This window comes from Alosa alosa, chromosome 22 (genome assembly GCF_017589495.1).
Source record: "Alosa alosa isolate M-15738 ecotype Scorff River chromosome 22, AALO_Geno_1.1, whole genome shotgun sequence".
Classification (NCBI taxonomy): domain Eukaryota; kingdom Metazoa; phylum Chordata; class Actinopteri; order Clupeiformes; family Clupeidae; genus Alosa; species Alosa alosa.
The window spans coordinates 10,917,662-10,931,556 of NC_063210.1; the positions used below are offsets into that span (position 1 = coordinate 10,917,662).

The 13,895-nt window shown below is 42.0% G+C and overlaps 1 pseudogene; it reads right to left on the reverse strand.

Annotated features, from left to right (window-relative positions):
* Positions 1 to 101: 101 nt before the first annotated feature.
* LOC125287799 lies at positions 102 to 13,110 on the reverse strand (annotated as a pseudogene).
* Between the last annotated feature and the right edge of the window lie 785 nt (positions 13,111 to 13,895).

A 13,895-nucleotide genomic window follows, 5' to 3' on the forward strand; every position in this document is an offset into this window, starting at 1 on the left:
AGACATTCTTTTAGACTGGTGTCCTTAATTGGACATTTTCGCTTATGTTTTATGCATAGGCAAGATTATACTCATTGAGACAAGATTCACTACAGCAGACATGGGATGCTTGTACTTTATTTAATGTATTTCCAGAACAGATTAAGCTAAATGTCTTCTAAATACCATTTGACTGAACGTGATTGAACTCCCATTAAGTAACTACTTCATGCAGAAGAGGGAGTTTCAAATCCATCTCAGAATCCTCCATTAAGATTCAGGCTGAAAGGCAGAAGAAAGACTTAGAATTAGTATTATAATTTGTCATTAAAATATATGCCCATTGTATAGTGTGTGTGTGTGTGTGTGTGTGTGTGTGTGTGTGTGTGTGTGTGTGTGTGTGTGTGTGTGTTTGGGTGTGAGAGAGCATGTGCGTGTATGGGTGTGTGTGTAAAAAAAAATTCTAATCCTAATCTTATTGAATGTAATTTAGGCCAGTTTTCCAGTACATAGATTAAGCCAAGATATACTAAAAGCCCTTTTAGTCCAGGTAGATTTAACCCATGTTCAGGAAAACAGGTCCATTGCATCAAATCTGCTTGGAATTATACTACTATATCCTAACACAGAGAGGGACTGTTTACCTTGCCCGTATCTCGGCTTTTGGCCCTCAGTTTGTTGATCTGAGACTCGGCGATGTCGGCTCTCTCCTCGGCCTCTTCCAGCTCATGCTGCAGCTTCCTGAATTTGGACAGGTGAGTGTTGGCCTGTTCCTCCTATGAGTGGGACACAGCCAACGGCTCATCAATGAAACTGTTGTTTTGATTGATTTCACCATTTGAATGCTGCTGATAACACTGCGCCTGTGCTAAAGACGTGATGGGCGTGGATATCTCGATTTAGAGAAACTCACAGCTTCCTCAGCCTGTCTTTTGTAAGATTTCACTTTCAGCTGCAGCTTATCCACCAGATCCTGCAGGCGTTGAGCGTTCTTCTTATCCTCGTCAGTCTGGGAATAGAGGGGGAATTGAATTTCAGATGGGAAGCTTCATGAAATGTCTTATGCTTTTACATGTAAGCTAACACTTCAATGACCTGATAGGTGAGTTCCTTCACTCTCCTCTCATACTTGCGAATGCCTTTGATGGCTTCAGTCCCTCTCTTTTGTTCAGCCTCAAGCTCGTTTTCCAATTCACGGACCTATACAAGACAAAAAAAAAAGTATAAAGTATAAATAAAGTATAACATATTGAACTGATGTCAGAATTTCAAAGAGAAAACGATCATTTATTGGGTTCCTGAATGCTATCTTGCCAGGAAAAGGCTGATTTTGTGATACCCTGGCTTCCAGTTTCTGAAGCTGTTTCTTGCCACCTTTCAAGGCCATGTTCTCTGCCTCGTCCAGTCGCAGCTGCAGGTCTTTGACTGTAATTTCGAGGTTCTTCTTCATGCGCTCCAAGTGGCCACTGGTGTCCTGTTCCTTCTTGAGCTCCTCTGCCATCATGGCCGCCTGCATATAACATGACATGGCAAGACAAAAATAGATCAGGTAGAGAAGAGAGAATGTGTAACTGGGTCCAACTGGGTTTGTGGGTCACAGGAATGGTGTTTTGTGACAGTCTATTTCCTATGAATGCACATAGTGGTTGATTATATCTGAATCTGAACAAAAGCCCTGATGACAGTGGACTGGTTGAATTGAATCATTTCTGAAAACGAAAGATGTTCCATTCGGCATTTAACATTTTCTCTAAAATTATAATTTTCCTTGGATTTGGGATTTTTGCTGTTTTATCTGTCTGTAGGTCCCTTCAAGATGAAACAGTGCAGTAATCTGAGTGGATACCTACATCAGTGATGGCCTTTTTGGCCTTCTCCTCGGCATTTCTGGCCTCCTGGACAGCATCCTCCACCTCGCCCTGCAGGTGATTCACATCCGTCTCCAGCTTCTTCTTAGTGTTGACCAGACTGATGTTCTGGAATGGACCCAGCAAATACAGAATCAGGATGACAATGAACTCCATATGGCCTACCTGACAGAACATGAGGATATACACATACAGTACAGTATCCGGTGAGTGAGAGACATTGCTGACCTGAGCGTGCAGAAGTCCCACTCGCTCGCTGGCGTCCACCAACTCCTGCTCGGCCATTTTGCGGCTTCTCTCCGTCTGCTCCAGGGCCGCTCTCAGCTCTTCGATCTCGGCCTGCATGAGGTTGTTCCTGCGCTCCACCATGGCCACTTGCTCCTTCAGGTCGTCTTGAGACCTGATAGCGTCATCAAGATAGATGGCCATATCCTAAATGTGTACAGGAGGAAGAGGTCATCATCAAGACAGGATAAATCTGAACACTTTATTTTTTCTTGTAAAGTGCCCTACATTGCGTCACAGGACAACAAACAACCCCAGATATCAAATGTTTGCTAAATTAGACATCTGGCCACATCTGTATCCAATTAGACATGTCAAAATAATTTTATATGATTATATGTTAAAGCCAAGTGACTTAAGATGGAGAGGCTTTAATGACCTTGATTTGACCTTGGACATTCCTCAGTTGTTTCTGACATTCCACAGCCTGCCGGTTGGCATGGTTCAGCTGAATTTCCATCTCATTGAGGTCTCCCTCCATCTTCTTCTTAATGCGCAAAGCATCATTCCTGCTTCGAATTTCTGCATCCAAGGTGGACTGCATGGTGTCTATAACCCTTTGGTTGTTTCGCTTGATCTGTTCGATTTCCTCATCTTTCTCCGAGACCTTCCTCTCCACCTCAGATTTCACCTGGGTGAGCTCTAACTGGATGCGAAGGATCTTGGATTCTTCATGCTCCAACGATGCCTGAAAGAGACATGAGAATCAAAAATAATAACAAAAATAATAACAACAGTAAACACTAAAATTCAGAAAAATCTTTTGATCAGCAGAACATTTTCACCTCAGCTTCTTCCAAGGCAGTATGGATCTCTGATTTCTCAGTGTCCGTTTGCTTCTTGGACCTCTCCAGCTCATGAATGGCCTTCCCATTTTCTCCAAGCTGTTCAGTGAGATCCGAAATCTCCTCTGGCGAGACAAGAGACACCATTTTAATCAGTAGCTTGGCAATGCTGTATTATAAACCTTTGTTAAACAAAACGTGTCTTGAACATCTGTCGTACGCTGAAAGTTCTTGTTTTCCTTCTTGAAGGTCTCCAGATGGTCCAGGGCCTCTTCGTAGGAGTTCTTCATCTTGAAGAGTTCCGTGCTGAGGGAACGGCTCTCTTTCTGAGTCCCCTCCAGCTCGGCCTGGCTCTCCTCATACTTCTGCTTCCACTCCGCAACAATCTGAAAAGACAAATGAACATGACACCTCCCTTTAGCTTTCTCTACACATACAGTACAGCTGGCTTCTCAAATATCAACACCGAATGTATTTCACTGGTTCTCAACAGGGATAACTTGTGTGTAAATACTTGATGTCACTGTCTGAATTAGCTTGTTGCTTTCCCACCTTCCTGTCAGTGTTGAAAGACACTAACTTGGACTCACTTTGGACAAAGGCGTCTGCCAAATCCATAACCATAACCATAACCATAATTGTCTGATAACCTATTTCTTCTTCAACTTTCCTTCCAAAAATGTATTCTCAGTACATCACTACATCTACCTTTAACTACATATATACAAACACTGTTGGAATTAAGTTTTTCCCCAAGAATGGAAGATCTCCATTAGGCTAAAAAAAAGCATAAGAATGAAATGATGATAATAAAATATCAAACTCAGTCATTATGGAAAGCAGATCTGTGAAACGCTACCTTATCAAAATTCCTTTGTTTTTTATCAAGGACAGCTGCTTGGGCATTAGCCCTGTCTACATCTGCCATGAGGTCTTCCACTTCCCCCTGCAGTCTCTGCTTGGTCTTCTCTAATGAGGAACACTTTGCGTTCACCGCCTCGATGGATTCCTCAGCCTCCTGCAAGCGCTGAGCAAGCTTTTTCCTGACAGGGAGATAAAACAGTGTGCTGCTTCGTTACTGTGTTGTAAAGGGATCTTTGTCTTTAGCCAAACACTTCTGTTTCAGATAATGTCCCGATGAGCTATGGAAACCACCATGTTTAAAATCTAGTCTTGATTTTAGAGTGAGAGTGTCTGGCTTTGGCTGGCGTGTTATACTTGGCCTCCTCTAGCTCCTCAGTGCGCTGAATGGCGTCAGTCTCGTATTTGGTTCTCCACTGTGCCACCTCTCCGTTGGCCTTGGACATGCTCCTCTTGAGCTCGGCCTTGGCCTCCTGCTCCTCCTCATACTGCTCTCGGAGCAGCTCACAGTCATGGCGGGCCGACTGAAGCCCATGGGCCAGTGCACATTTGGCCTGGGAGACAAATAGTATTGTAGTTATAGTGGAATAATATAGCTATTATCTATAGAACTATAAAACAAACTTATATGCTTTTAAAGTCATTTTATATCTTGTTTCATGCATTTTTGTTATTTGAAGCAATGCTTATAATCGGTGTGTGGTTTAGACTTCAGTCTAGATGTGTTATTGATTTAGCATCAGTGAAAAATAAACACCTTTGCTTCCTCTTCAACCTGCCTCTTCAGATCTTCAATCTGCTGAGTGAAGGTTTGCTTAACTCGAGACATCTGAGAGATCAAAGCTTCTCTCTCCTCAAGCTGACGGAAAATCTCGCCTAGAAGTCAGGAGACAATGAGATGGATCTCATTCTGTATGCAAAGTTTTATAGGTCATTATTTAATCATTTTTCTCAGTTACCATTTTCAGTTTGAAGTCTTGCCCTTTGGGCATTGATTTCATTGATTTGACGGGTGTTTTCATCATGTTTTGCTTTGTATTCGCTGAGCTGATCTTCTAAGTTGCGGCATAACTTCTCAAAGTTGGCCTTAAAGTATGATAACAAAGTTTGTCATCAGAAAAAAAGAGACATATTTTTTTTGTCAAATGTTTGATCAGGAATTTTATGACATCAGCATGTTCAAGTTCTGTGAAAGGTCCCTATTTGGCTCTGATCCGACACGCTCGATGTTTTAAGCCCCCAACGACGTCTTCCAGGCAGCAGTGCCACCGTCGGCTTAAAGGCACCTAATCCTAACCCTAACCCTAATCTTAACCCATGCCTAACCCTAGTGCCTTCCAGGCAGCGCTGCCTTGAAGATAACATTGAGGGCATAAAACACCAAGAAACGATCCGTCACCTTTGATTTGGCCAAAGATTCCGTATTTCCAGCCAGGTCATCAATCTCCATCTTGTATTCACTTTTCTCCTTCTCGAGCTTTTGCTTGACGCGTTGAAGGTTGTCGATTTGCTCGGCGAGCTCGGCGACTGTGTCGGCGTGCTTCTTGCGCAGGCCGGCAGCAGAGGCCTCGTTCTGCAGGGTGGACTCCTCTGCAGGCAGTTTGACTCTCCACCTCAGGCTTCTTGTTCACCTCGATTTGGGCAACTCCACCTCCGGCCTTCTTGTTCACCTCCTCCAGCTCCCTGGACAGGTCTGACCGCTGCTTCTCCACCTTAGCTCGGGTGGCGCGCTCGGACTCAATCTCCTCCTCGAGCTCCTCGATTCGAGCCTGTTCAAGTCATCACCATGAAAATGATGACAGTCGCCCCGCACTATAACCACCATTAGCTTTGCTATCTTTATAGAGGAAATACCTGGAGCTCTTTGATCTTCTTCTGAAGCTGGGATTCCATGTTTTGCTCATCTTCAATTTTACTCAGCAACTGACTCATTTCAAAATCTTTTCTGTTGTGAACATAGAACCACAGAGTACAGAGTACAAATGAGCATGCTAGAGCATTCAGAGTTATATCATGTGTATGGAATTGTTTTGTACTTTTTGAGTTTTTCCTCCAGCTGCTGTTTGTCGTTCTCCAGGTCCATTACGGACTCCTGAGTCATCTTCAGATCCCCTTCCAGTTTCCTTTTGGCTCTTTCAAGATCCATGCAGAATTTTTTCTCTTGCTCCAATGAAGCCTCAAGCTGTAAAGAATACACCAAATAAAACTACGGACTGCATTTCCATGGTCTTTGAAAGGGTAACAGATAGGCCCAATAAAAAATGGACTCACATCATCAACTTGTTGTTCAAGTTTGACTTTGGCTTTAGACAGAGTGTTGACTTTGTCTTCCTCTGCTTGGAGATCATCAAGCGCTTGCTGGTGTGCCTCTTGGAGGGCTTTCTTCTCTTTCGTCAGTTTAGCGTTATTCTCATCCAAACCAGCCATCTCCTCAGTGAGATTTTTCACCTACAAACACCAGACCGTACATGAGTTCTGATTCAGTACAAAACAGTATTGCACTTATCTAGGATTGACTTTTCAACACTCACCTTGTTTTCAGTAGCATGCTTTTCCTTCTCTATTTTAGCAAGGGTCAGCTCCATGTCATCGATGTCTCTCTTGAGCTCAGAGCACTCGTCCTCCAGTTTTCTCTTCTTGGCGGTCAGCTCAGCGTTCACCTCCTCCTCCTCATCTACTCTCTCACTCAGCTCCTTCATCTTGGCCTCAAGTTGTATCTTACTCTTGATCAGGCCCTCACACCTCTCCTCAGCATCGGCAAGACCTTCAGACTCCTGAGGATGTAGGTTACGGCTTATTAGGTTCATTATTTTGATATCACTGTTGACATTTTTACAACAACAGCTGGTAACAAAGTCCCTCTAACAAATGCACGGAAAACCTAACAAAAGTTCAAAAGAACAGTTGTAGAGTGGCTAGATCCATCGTTATCGAGAATCGAGGCCCTGGCTTTTACAGTCAGTACACCTTTAAAATGTCTCTATACTATGCATATCTTAAAAGAGCTATGTGGAATTCTGTAGGCTGAAATCAGCCACACCGCTCTCTTCCATTGACTTGCATTGGGTTAAACATAGTGGCCACATGTGGTACAATGTGGTATTACAAGAGAGCCAGCCTGGCTTAGTGGATATCTGGACAACACAGAGTATACAGTACATTACATAAAAACAAATCTTTCCTCACATTCTGATGTTTTCACTAAAAAAGCTTCACATGGCACCTTTAAAAAACTACAATTGTTCAAAATATGAATGTACGAAAATGTAAACTATTAATGAACTTACAGTGTGAACTTGTAGCTGTAAGTCATTTTTCTCCTGGAGCAGAGTCACCAGTTTGGTTTCCAGCTCCTTCCTCTTGGCCTCGGCTTTGACCAGCTCGTCCTTGCACTTGGTGAACTCCACTTTCATGGTGGCCATTTCCTTCTCTGTCTCCGCACTCCTCAGTAGCGGCTTGATCTTAAAGTAGAGCTTCATCCACGACCAGTGTTTCACATTCATGAATAAGCGGATATTATACTGGATGGTGTAAATGGATTCTCTATAAAAAAAAAAAAGATAATTTCTTTCTTGAAATGATGCCCATACTTATCTTTGAGTGTTCCTCATTCCTTAGTTATGAATCTAAACACAGTACAGCAGAGTAATGAAGAACATATGAGGTTTAGAGGTGAGTCACAAAAATTGACTGGCTCAAGCCTTGAAGTTGAGCTTTAATGACTACAGAGACAGGAAATATCAAAGGTTGGAAATGAAATATGTCCTCTCTTTGTCCTCAGTGTATAAACCACTGACTCATTCCTCGACATCTTGAGTTTGTCTTGTCCTCTCACTTTCTCTCGGTCATCTTGGAGTACTCGGTCCTCATGATGTAGCCTCGGCACAGGGCCTGAGTGACGGTGATGAGGGCGGCCAGTCGGTCATCCCGCATCTCCTCCAGGGTCCCTAGCAGGCCGGCCTTGAAGAACACCTGCAAGTCCAAATGGACATCTGAGACCGGTCTTTCCTTGAATGTAATGGTGATGATTTTATAATTGTTATTTTGCTGCTTCTGTGGTGCGCCTTGTGACATCTGCTTTTAAAAGTACTCAATAGAGAAAATGCTATATTGTTGTTGTTGTAGTACATATTTAGAATTAGTTTATTCCTTATACTGTATGCTGATAAGAGAAATAGGAAACAATGCTGTACCTCCTGAGTCTTGTCTTAGGCATGCACAATAAGAAGGCCATTGGTTAATTAAGACATAATAACTTGCCTTTGTGTGTCCAAATTTGTACTGAGTGTGGTCTACGTCAATCGAGCCCAAGAGCTTCTCTGAGGCTTTCTTGTTGTCTATGAACTGACCTTCTGGGATCACGCTGGAGTTCAAAATTTTGTATCTGCATGTAAGAGACATGTCGTTTAGAGAGGGTTTCAATATATCACTGCACAATGTTCAGTTAAATACTATGAATGTTACCTCTGCTTGAAATCCCCATATAGGATTCTGCTTGGAAAGCCCTTCCTGCAGATTCTGATGCCCTCTAGAACACCATTACACCTTAGCTGGTGGATAACCAGATGATTGTCCATCACACCTGAATTGAAGTAAAGAGCCATAGGTGTATTCAAATTATTATTTTAGAAAACCTGCACCTTTATTACTAGGCTACTTTACATTTCAAAGCTTGTTATTCAGTTATATAGGCCTACTATTCAATTATCAGGGTCCATTAATTTGTTTTATTTTTATGTCATACCTGGTGTTTTAGTTTCATTAGGAATGAGACACCTCACAAAATGTGGATGAGTGCTCTTCAAGTTAGTCATCAGTTTTCCAAGATTTTCCTATGAAAGGGACACATCAATAGGCTGCATTATATGCACAACTTATTTCTCTTTCCTTTTCTCTCTCCCCATCAATATACTTACATTTAGGGTTTGTACGGTACTACTGCACTACTGCACTTACTCGGAAGAGAGCTGAGACTGTCTGGAAGGAAGAGCCCTTTTTCTTGGCGGCCTTCTTCCCCCCTGCGGCCCCACCACCTCCACCTGCAGTTTCTAGGGATGGACAATGACATTTAGAAATTTGAGTAAGGCACCCACCCAACCCCCAAAAACGCTATATAAAAATATAGACTGTTACAAAATTATTATTTTCTCTCTCTCTCCCTCTCTCTGTGTATGTGTGTATGTGTGTGTGTGTGTGTGAAATGAGAATGACATTCAGAATCATAAAAAGGCATGCAGTATTCCTCTTTAGTCCACGCTAGGAAGAAGAAAACCATACTTAATATGATTGTTTAGGTTGTTAACATTATCATTGTCCCAGAAAATAGTCCCCTGGTATGTAAACTACAAGAAACCCCATCAAGGAATAAAATACCCTCAGCAGAGGAATAGCTGGAGTAAAAGAAGGACAGCAGTTTCAAAGAAGACTTCTGATAAAGTTGTACAACTGTCTCATTAAGAGGGTCTTTGTTCTTGTCCAGCCAGCCAGTGATGTTGTAGTCCACAGTGCCAGCGTAGTGCACCAGGGAGAAATGGGCCTCTGCCTTGCCTTTCACTGGCTTTGGCTTTTGGAAATTGTTTGATTTGCCCAGATGCTGGTCATAGAGCTTGTTCTTGAAGGTGGTATCTGATGCCTTGGGAAACATACATTCCTCTTCAAGGATGGAGAAGATGCCCATTGGCTTTAAAACAAAGTACAATAGTATTGAAAAGGATGCCATCTTGTTTTAATGAATGTCTACTCCGAATGTAAATAAACGACTAATGTAATTACCTTTTCAATTAGCTCAATGCAGGCAGCCAAGTCCATCCCAAAGTCAATAAAATCCCACTCAATTCCTTCTTTCTTGTATTCCTCTTGTTCAAGCACAAACATGTGGTGGTTGAAAAACTGTTGCAGTTTCTCGTTGGTGAAGTTGATGCATATCTGCTCCAGACTGTTATACTGAGAAACAAAAGAAATATGTTACCCCCACACGGTGAGCACCCAGCGGGTCACAGGGGTCACAGCTACCTTCACTAAATAGCATGTTGTTGGACAAGGCCATAATCCAGCAAACACTCACATCAAAGATTTCGAACCCGGCAATGTCCAGGACGCCAATGAAGAACTGTCTGGGCTGCTTGGTATCTAGCATTTGATTTATGCGAATCACCATCCACAGAAACATTTTCTCGTAAACTGACTTGGCCAGTGCTCCGATGGAATTGTACACCTGCGAGTGATTACGGACAGTCTCGTAATTTTCCCTGTAATGTACAGTAGACTTATCTGAAGAGAAATTCTCGGCATTCTCACACGGCTTACCTGTTGGACAGTTTGACCCTTGGTCACATACTCGTTTCCGACCTTAACTCTAGGGCAGCACAGGGATTTGAGTAAATCTGCCGAGTTGAGGCCCATGAGGTAAGCCGCTTTGTCAGCAACTGTCATAGAAGCCCAAAACAAGAACATTTTTATTGGTGAATGAACAAAAAAACTAAAATAGGAAATGGGCGGTGAATGAATCAGGTCCATTTTTACCCTCAGTGCCGTCAGGTTCGGCCTGCTCCTCACGCTGCTTCTGCTTGAACTTCATGTTACCATGGTGCATCACAGCTCCTGTCAGCTTGTAGATGCTTATCTTCTCTTCACCAGTGAAACCCAGAATGTCCACAGCACTCTGGAAGTGAATAAATTAACAAATAAAGACAATACCAATACACAATGTGACATTGTAACAATACATCTATCACAATAACATATTATTGCTATTATTATTATTATTATCATTATTAGTAGTAGTAGGCTAGTAGTAGTAGTAGCCAAGTAGTAGCCTAATTGTAGGAACAATAGCAGTAACAGTGGTATTTACACGCATCAACAGTAGCATATACATTGACAACATTATAATGGCAGTAAAATTTTCTCACATCAGTGGCCATGAGTTCATCACTGTCATTTATGCTGGCGACGGTGATCTCCCCCTGGCTGATGAATGGGAAATCATACGGGTTGGTGGTAATGAGAAGTGTTTCTGTTGGAAATGGCAAAGTCAATTTGGACAACTTGCCTTGTTTACATATTTTAGAAGCATTGATTGAGAAAGGGCTTCTGTTGAGCTTTAAAGGAACTGAAAAAAGTATTGTGTTCTACCAATGAGTTCAGGCTTTTTGTTTGACATGATCTGGTAGAAAATGTGGTAGCTTCTCTCGGCTTGAAGCTGGAATGTTACCCTGGACTTTTCCAGCAGATCTGGAAAAATTAAGCAGTTCTTAATTATTACACTTTAAGGTGCTTAGTTTTTGAAATGGGATAAAGTAAACTTGAAGCCATGGTGAAACACTCACACGTTTCAATATCAGCGGAAGACAGTTTTCCTGAAGTTCCAAAGTGAATTCTGATAAATTTGCCCTGAGGTTGTGAGACAGAAAAATCTGGATGTGATAAAACTATGCTAAACAATTATGCTAAACAACATATAAACATTGTTAATTAAACTAAATTCTGCCACAAAATATGTAGGGAAGCATGTTTCAGAAGCATTAGTCCACTCACAAAACGGGAGGAGTTGTCATTCCTGACTGTCTTGGCATTACCAAAAGCCTCTAGTAGAGGATTGGCTGAGATGATTTGATCTTCCAGCGTTCCCTGCAGGTGAAGCATTGTGGTTAAATCACTCTGCTGATGAAAAAATGGAGATATCCATTATCAAATGGAAATGTGTCTCACCTGCATTTTGCCAGAAACTGGAGCCTCTTTCTTTTTGTCACCACCAGACACTGCAATTGTTGCAAAGTACTGGATGACACGCTTAGTGTTCACAGTCTTGCCTGCACCGGATTCTCCTCTGTGGAGTAATTACGGAACATTGCTCAAAACAAAGCTAAACAATAGCAGGTCTAAGAATTTATCATCATCATTGTAGTCTATTGTGAATCTACTTGATTACTTACGTGATCAGGATTGACTGGTTCTCCCTATCTGTTGAGAAAAACATATGCATGGACTTTATATATATATATTATATTAAAAATAACAATAATTTTAGAGGGTTAACTTCAACACGCTTTCCTGCGTGGGAGGAATTAAGATGATATTACTATGATCATGAACTATGATCATGAACTATGATCCATGTATTTGACTATGAAGTGTAGTCAAATACATGGAAAACTTAAACTATACTTATACTTATACTATACTTATACTGAGAACATATTAAGAAAATTATTACGATATAAGAAACACATGATGTCATGCGTTTGTTGTTATTCCTCTGTCGCAAACCTGTCAGCATGAACTGATAGGCATTGTCTGAGATAGAGAAGATGTGAGGGGGAGCCTCCTGGCGCTTCTTGCCCCTGTAGGCCACCACAACGGACTGGTTGTACACTGGGAGCCACTTGTAGGGGTTCACAGTCACGCAGAACAGTCCAGAGTAGGTCTAAAACATCAAGTTGGATCACTATAGCTAATGTCTTTGCTAGTAACCATAAATACCACATTTTTATCTAAAACACAATTAAGTGTTAATTATTTTATAACAACATCTGGAGATTAACTCACATAGATCATCCAAGATGCATAACGCTCTTTAAGATTGTACAGAACGGATGCCTCATTGAGGTGGGTCATCATGGCCATGTCCTCAATTTTATCATATTTAGGTGGATTCATAGGGAAGACTTGGTCCTCCTTTACTGTAACAGTCTGTAGATGTCAACAGGAAATTACTGTATATTTTTGTGGCATAGCCAACCTAATGACAATAGGTGAAGATTTTATCTTTTTGTTTGGTGTTTGTTGTTGCCAACTAACCTCGCCAGCTTCAGTGTTCACAGTGGCTTTGCCACCCTCTTTGCTCTTGAGTGTGCCTTTGACATAGAGCTCCTTAGCGTCGGTTACAAAAACGGCCGCCTTGGCATCGAATGGCTTGTTCTGTGCCTCAATCCTCTCCCGTTCCGGCTTGCGCAGGTAAGGTGCGGCCTCACCAAACACAGCCATCTCTGCATCTGAACTCATGGCTGCTGCTGCTCTTTCTGAGGAAAAGACCACAAATTAAATTAATTATGTTTGTTTTTGTGCATTTTTAAATGTATGTGGTGCTCACTGAAGATAGTTTATCTACCTTAATCTGATCTGTTTCTTTCAATGAACTACTATCCAGTGTGATGTTCCTGTAAACGATACATCATATATATTGCTTTTAATTCTGTCCAGTAAAAATAGCCTACCTTTCATAGAAAGCAAAAATACTGAATGACATTAGAAAGAGTCGACATACCTGCAAACGTTTCAAGCAAATGGTAATAGCCTCTGCAACCCCAGCAGCTTTTATAGGCAACTATTTGGCCCACATCATGATTGACCACCTATATTTGGATAAAAGCTTCCTGAGTGTTTGTGTGTGTGTGTGTGTGTGTGCGTGTGCGCACATGGGGATTTGGTATGCCATATAAAAACATGGCATGAGGGGTTTGTCACAAATCCATAGAGGGCAGTGTTTGCCCCCCTGTCTTGGGACACGCCTGAAACAGATGATCTCCTGAGGGCATTTTTCACAGGCACCACTTTGATGTCACATCCAACACAAAAGGCCCAGTAAGCACGCATAAAGGATAGTAATTATCACATGAAATCTGGTCCTGATGCGAAAAGCCATCTTTGTCAAGCTGTCAGTCTATTTTTCATTCATAAAGAATGCACCAACGTGAAATGTCACATTGCACTGCTGGGTCATGTCAACCTTACCTTCTTCCATCAATTTTCCTCTCAGCTTGATCCAAGTTATTTACAACTAAGTCAATGTGCTCATTTTGGAAGCATGAACACAACACAGAAACAACAGTCTTAAACTCCAATTATGCAAACAGCTGACTTGCAGACTTGGGACACTAACTCAGATATCAGTAATGTGTTCTTAATCTTATGCTCGCAGGCCAAGAACGAGGCACACCAGACCATGCGTTCAATTTGAATTCCTGAAGGATCTTCTCTGAAACCCTTGAGATTAATCCGGAGAGGGCTGGGAGTGGAAACTGCTTTGGAATTTACTCCCCTTTGATTCGAGGTGGATTTGTCGAGGACAAATTCTTCTCTTGCACGGCAGCCAAGATTGGACCAGAAGATGAGCTCA